This window comes from Gymnoscopelus braueri (genome assembly GCF_963280865.1).
Source record: "Gymnoscopelus braueri genome assembly, chromosome: 13".
Taxonomy (NCBI): domain Eukaryota; kingdom Metazoa; phylum Chordata; class Actinopteri; order Myctophiformes; family Myctophidae; genus Gymnoscopelus; species Gymnoscopelus braueri.
Genome location: NC_137615.1, coordinates 31,903,663 through 31,911,162, shown reverse-complemented (window position 1 = coordinate 31,911,162; position 7,500 = coordinate 31,903,663). Strand labels below are relative to the sequence as shown.

The 7,500-nt window shown below is 40.2% G+C and overlaps 1 pseudogene across 1 annotated transcript in view; it reads left to right on the top strand.

Moving 5' to 3' along the window:
* The window catches only part of LOC308098023 (voltage-gated potassium channel KCNC1-like), a 74,502-nt pseudogene extending 68,356 nt beyond the window's left edge, over positions 1-6,146 (top strand). The window contains exon 6 of the transcript in view: positions 5,980-6,146. The product of the transcript in view is annotated as a voltage-gated potassium channel KCNC1-like (transcript). The remainder of the gene's footprint in view (positions 1-5,979) is intronic.
* The last annotated feature ends 1,354 nt before the right edge of the window (positions 6,147-7,500 follow it).

Below are 7,500 nucleotides of genomic sequence, written 5' to 3'. Positions count from 1 at the left end.
GCTACTTTGCATCCCTGATGGAAAGTGAACCAAATGTTTTAATTTAAGGGACAAAAATGACCACTTTGATCACTGCTTGAAACCAAAGTTAATTTACTAAGCAAAGTTGTTGATTGGCAATGACTGTTAATAATAATTTCATTAATGAATTAATATCTAACACTAATGATTATAAAACAATGAGGCAGTGATCTGCAGTTGGTCTTGTTTGCGGTTTAACATTCCAGTAGAGCTCTATCATAATGTTCTCCTCAGTTTCACTATAAATAGATGGAAACCACAGAGCAATGGTTGCATCATGTACTGTATCTGTGAAGAGAAATAGCCAAATACAGTTGGTCAAATCCCTTCAACTTCTAGAGGCTCAGTTCCAGATAAGAAAAGACTGTTATTTATTCCTGAAGAGTTGGTTATTAAAATGATAATGGAAAAAGAGTCAGTGCTTGACCAACAGTCCCTCCATGCTTCATGGTGGAGGTTTAGTCGACTGTTTGAGGTCAGATGGGTAATATGGACAGCTGGCAAATGCTCTTGGACAATATCAAATCAGATGCAAAAATATGACTTCTTATAAAAAGAAGTGGTAATATTACTCATCTGAGTTGCCTCAAAACACTGGCTCTGAATCAAACTGACCTTTCAACTATTCCAGTTCCAGACAAAATATTGTATCAATTCAATGCAAATGTGTGTGTTGGCACAGTTTGCCCTTTGGAAGCCGGTGTTGGATCAGCACTTCATTCCAAAGGTCAAATTTCATTTACGCAGAATTTAACCTGATCCCAGAGCATTCTCTCAAGGAGGAATTCTCCTTGAGAAACCTTTTTTTAACACTTGATACAGTGTGTACTAAAGTGTTGATGTATTATGTGTTGGTTGTGCTGTGTAGGCATTGATTTGGTGGTGTTCGTTGTTGTAACTGCTGTGATGATGGTGTGTAAAGGGTTAAAGAGGGATCAGGTTTGCAAATTCTCCCACTAATGACCAAAGGACAACATGAGTTTTTACATGTGGCTGCATTATCAGTTGATAATACCCCTGTTTCTGTTTTGCTTAGGCATAACTGAAACATTTGGCTGCGAAAAAGGAGGAAAAACTGTTTTAGGTATTCAATTGTGATTTTAAAGATGCTCTTATGTACTGTATTAAGTATTCCTTCTTAAGCAAGAGTCCCACATGTAAAAAGAAAATCTGATATTGTCTTTAACCGCATAAACCCTGGCGTTCCTATTTTTGGGCATGTCATTAAAGGCAGAATTTTTCAAAATGTTTTATCCCCGCCAGGAGGCCGGAACGGCCGAAGGCGAGGAATATGTTTCCCCCTTGCGCGTCTGTCTGTCTGCCCGTAAACAGCTAATCGATTGGCGTGAAACTTTGCACTACAGATTTTGTCCAAAACTCATGCTAATCGGTACACATCATCTCTGTGGTCATGTGATCATGATGTATGTGTCAGCTTTTTCAGATTCCCTACGCTATGATTGGCTTTCAAAGTATACAGGAGTGGCCCGTTTCGCACAAAATGTCACATATCAGGAACCGATTGCCATGAAACTTTGCACACACTGCCAGTAGGCCAAGGAGCAACCTCCACCCAAGCAAATGTTTCAAATTAGCCTCATGGTGGTGCTATAACAGCTCGCTTCACGTTTTGGCCTATAACTCTTGAACCGTAGGCCGTACAATCTAAATATTTCCCCCCTGTATTCCTTGGATCATGATGCAACTCCTCATATAGGCCCCCCTGGCCATTTGTGCCAGACTATATTTTCCGGCATTTCACATTTTCTTCAATATACGCTGTTTGCTACTACTCCTAGAAATGTTGTCCAAAAGTAAATCAAATCGTACACATTATCTCTGGAGTCATGTGATGAAGATGTACAGTATCTGTTCCATTCCAATTGGCTACAACTGCCTTCCAAATTTTGCGGGACCTGAGTAGGCAACCTGGCCTGGCGGGGATCTGCGCTCCGAGGAGCGCACTTTTCTAGTTTTTAAGTTATTCAACTTTTTTATTATTATTGCAGAATCATGTTTCAAAACTTTTCACAATCTTTCCGTCGTTCCGTCAAAGTATAAAACAGGGCTTATGTAGTTAATGTTGAGTCATTGGGGGTATATGAAAACCCATCCCTGATCAGGGTTGGAGTGTAATGTAGCTTCACCCTGGACATGTGTTGGCGTAGATGTTACCAGGGTCTGTCTCCAGGAGGGAGACAGCTACTGCTCCTGACATTTAAAAAAGGATGGTTCTCTCTTCAACACATCCATGAATGTTCTTTGATGCTTCACACATCTTGTGTTATTTTTCCTCTGAAATATGTAGTGATATGTCTAATACATAAAGAGGTCTGTGCCAAAATGGTATGAATCCAGAGAAACATCAACATTGCATATTCTAACCCTAACCGTAAATGTTAACCTTAATTATTGTATGTGACTGCACAGTAAAATCCTCTGTTTAACTTTTTTGTTAAATTAACAATCAGGATTTTACTGTGTGTAAGTCAGGGTTATGTTGTTTTTTGTTTTGGTTGGGGGTACAGTTAGGGTTAGGGTTCAAGACGCGTTGTTCTGAGAAGTCACACAAGATGTCTGCTGTCTCAAACTGCACTTCAAGTCATTTTCAAAACTTACACACCCAGTCTGACTGTGACCTCCTGGGTCTGCTGGAGATTCAAAGTAGGACCTCATAATCTATCAAATATGCATTTTCTCCAGCTAAAACACAGCACTTGATTATCTCTCCTATACTCTTAAGATGCCCACTCAATTTGAGTCTTGTGTTTGTGTATGTTTATTATGTGTTTCAATGAATTGGGTTTCTCCAAAGCACCTTAGCTCTGAGGACATCTTTATTCCATTTAAATTAAATGGTTGCAAACAGAATCATACTGCTGAAATCAACTTCATCATGTACACGGATTGTGCAGGGCAAATGAAATGAAATGAGTCACACATTTTGTCATTGCTAAGATGCTTTCAGGAAACCCAGAGTCGATTACTTGTCTGTCTGTCTGACTTCCCATACTCCACTATGGGTTCCTTTTCTTGCTACATTTTGCCTCCCCAGCTACCTTGAACTGAAAGCTTAGAAAGAGGAAAACCAAATGATGACCATGTCATAGCCACAGATAGGGAAAACCAAATGACATCCATATCGTAGCCACAGGTAGGGGGCACTGTAACGTAGACTGTAAGTATAGAACAATGAATCCCACCTGTTTAGCACTGGTACCATTGAACTGACCGATCATCAAGATGCCCAATACATTAACACAATTGATTTAACACAATGATTGTATAATACCTTAATATTGTTATTTGCCGGTAACCCTATCAGAGCGTCTCACGACCCGTTTTTGGGTACCAACCCGCTGGTTGAGAACCAATGGGATAGAAAAAAAAAAAAAAAAAACACTTATAATATGACACCATCTCCAGCTGTCCTTTAATCCTCTCATGTTAGGAATCCTTGTCTATAAAAGAGCAATCTCATTGTCTTTCAGCTTGGTCCAGTCAGTTTTCACCTCAGTTAATAATAAATAAAGCGGTATTAATATTTTAAGTGCCTGTTCTCCCTCTATGTTGGGACGGCATGTTGGCTACACAACAACACAAATTGATCTTGTTTTTGACATGGAACACTGGTTTGCAGTGTGTGACAGCCAGGATGAGTGCTCATAAAGTTTTCGTCTTAAATCATTTATGCTTAAGTTGCTAAACAAAATCCTTTCGCATTCACCGGCTGACAGCTCACTAAACATTGTCCATCAAACTGATATAACTGTTTGTTTTAGTTCAAGGTTGACTCAAAACAATACCACTCGTTACGTTTAGCTTCTTCTAAAATATAGTAGGTTTACAATTGATGCAACTCGTTAGTTTTTTTTTTGGACACAAACTACAGATTCACTCATATTTACTGAAACAAGGTAATGCCCCTGATAAATCCCCTTTATCCAGAGACATCACACCATCACCATCATCAAGTCTTTACAAACAAAGACATTTGGTTTCTCTTAATCTCTGTAGGCATTCCCATTAGCTGCAAATCACTGTTTTGGGGTCCCAACTAAGTGCCTGATGCCCCAGTGATGCTAGTATGTTAGTATGGGCAGATGAAAGATGAGAAGAAAAATGAGGGGAGATTCTGAATGATGCCAAGAGAAGCGAGGGATGATGAATGAAAGGAGGAGAGGAGGATGCAGGAAGTGGATGTAGGGGAAGACAATCAGACACAGTTTGGCTTCGTGAAGCTCTCAGCATGAGCGCGTGCGCACACACACACACACACACACACACACACACACACACACACACACACACACACACACACACACACACACACACACACACACACACAGTTAATAGATACAAAATAAATTTCACCCTATTGCCAGTTTCTGCAAAAGATTGTGGTATTCCTAATGAAACAAGCCACAATGCTGATAACTTCACCAGGTCCAAACTAGTTTCTATTTTAATGTTCTGGAGATTCAACTTTAGATTGCTATCTGTCTGTCTGTCTGTCTGTCTGTCTGTCTGTCTGTCTGTCTGTCTGTCTGTCTGTCTGTCTGTCTGTCTGTCTGTCTGTCTGTCTGTCTGTCTGTCTGTCTGTCTGTCTGTCTGTCCGTCCGTCTTTCTGTCTGTCTGTAATGGGACTGTGAATGGGATTTTACCGTAGTCTGGCTAAAACATCTGAATGCTGAGCACATCATGGGAACGGTGTACAGTAAAGGCAAAGTTATTTAATCAACAGTGATTACATTTTATTTATGTGCATATCTACTCTTGCATTTACAGTATGCACGACTACAATTCATTTTCCAATTGCTATTGCTATTTTATTCATCTAACTGTGAGTGAGTCGCGCAGCTCCAGATGATTTACCCACTTGGGTATGAGTTTCCCAAAAAGCTCTTTTTGGTGCTGAGATCCTCCTGATTCCATTGACCTTAAATGGATCTAAGCCTGACTTATCTTCTTATTTAGTCTCTTACCCCTGCTTATGTCATTTTTGGGAACTCCAGCCCATGCGGTCCAGTGGATATGCATTATGCACAAAGATTGGGCACTTCTGTATGAAAGTCAAAGAAATGCAAAACACAAAAGAAGACCGTAATTTTACTTGTCTGTTTTGCTGACATGAATTGGGTATTTTTGTACCTATCCACTGGACTCAGCTCCCCCACCTACCCTCCTTGCACACTGGGACTACTGTTTGATCTATTACTGCCTCGTACGATGGAGTCACGCGCCAAAAATGTATTTGCGTCACGCGACTCTGTCGTGTGAAGAAGTATAAATCAGGCTTATAACTGACTTCTTGATGTTTAAGTAAAAGTTCTTGTGATAACTGATTTTCATAACCCATATTCCGGTTTTGTCCTGTCTCTGTTTGTCTGTCTACCCATCCATCTATGTGTGTCCGTCTATCTGTCTGTTTGTCCATTTGTCTGTCTGTCCCTGATCCAATTTCCTCCTTTGGTGTGTAATGTTTGACTTGGTTTTGGCTGTTGGTTTATTTTAATAATAATAATAACTATTATTATTATTTTTTGTTTTTTTACAAAATGCTTTTGACTGTAACAAATGGTCTGTTTTTGCTACCTCCAACTCACAATGCTGTTAACTCATAACATAACATAACATAACATAACATAACATAACATAACATAACATAACATAACATAACATAACATAACATAACTACTACATGTCATCATTGTCATCCAAATATATATATATTCATGCCTAAAATGTGTGCAAACACACATTGCTAACCCTAAAAATGCCTGCCTCCTTTTACATTTTCAAAAACATGTAACACACCTAACCATCTTATCCATGACCGCAACACACATACTGCACGTCACTGTCCCCTCATACTGTGTACATCAACCTCTCATGACATGTCATAACCCCTGTTCTAACCTTTCCCCTTTGACCTGTGGCCACATCATCTCCATGTAGCTACCATGGGCTATGAAAAGGCCCGCTATGAGAAGTCCCGCAGTCTGAATAACATCTCTGGCATGACTGGCGCCTCACTGCGCCTCACCCCCATCACCAACAACTTCGAGCCATTCGAGCCTCCTGGCCTCAGGCGTTGTCACTCCCCCATTCCTTCCATCTTGTAGCAAAACAACCGTCTCCCTGCCCTTGTAAAGCCTAATTCATGCTTGATGGTGTCTGCGATTCTCAGCGCGCGACAAAGTATGAATCGCGCTTAACCTGGAAGGTGAACCGAGAAACGAAAACAACAGCGAAAACAACGACAACGACAACGAAACAATGCTGACAACAGCAAGACATAAAGCATTACTCATGCCATTTTCTGCCAGAAAAGAGAAAAGATATGGAATGTCAGTGATGTCAACAGCAACAACAACAACAACAGCAACTTAAACACAGATTTTCTTAAAGACAGAGACGTTCTATCTGTCCCGCCCAGCGCTATCATCCAACCATCACCAATGTACATTTTTGCTGATGTTTTCTAGTGGTGAAAGAGAACTGGGGGCTATTTGATCTGAAGAGAACCCAGCTGAATTGCAGAATAGTATAAACCTACCAAAATAAGCTCTGAATAGATACTTTCACATTGCTAATAATGGTCTTCACTTCATGTACCACACAGAAGAATAACACACACACACACACACACACACACACACACACACACACACACACACACACCCACACACACATTCTCTCGTACTCCCACACATTTCTGCACATCTACAATCACACACACGTACACACATCTACTCACACACCTGCCTTACTAACAAAGAATGAGTATAGGTTCATAGTTGAGGATAAAATGATAGTTACTTATTAGTTATCCTGTGCTGCTTCTTGCCTGTGAGTCTAATGCACATGCACTTAAGACTGATAGTTAACATACAGTATTAGACACTTCTCCCTAACACATGTTAAGCCTCAAAAGCATTGCTTGTTACACATGCACACACACATGCACGCACATAATCACGTATGTACACACACACACACACACACACACACACACACACACACACACACACACACACACACACACCTACTTTGCGCACACACACACACATGCTTGTGAATGTGTTACATGCATTACCACATACACAGCAACATGCTTTGAGTCAGAATGTATCCCTTTAGACGGGCATGTATGAAAAATATGGGGAGAGGGACAATACAATAACATTCATTAATGAATCTTCTATTATACCAGTGCCAGGAAACCATGTGTATAAAACCCTCCAGCTGTCCTGGTTCTCAGGCTTTAGTGCAATACTACAGACTGTGTGTCTTCCTGCAGAACAGTAAACATCAGCAAATGCTTTGATAATAACCGCTTCAAAGAAGAAATAACATGCTAGAATTAAGCCTAAATTAAGGGCACACCCAACTACAGGAAGAAAAAATATATATACCTATATTTTTTATATGAAGCGATAATAATAATTATGTACTTATGCGCATGGACGTTGGTAT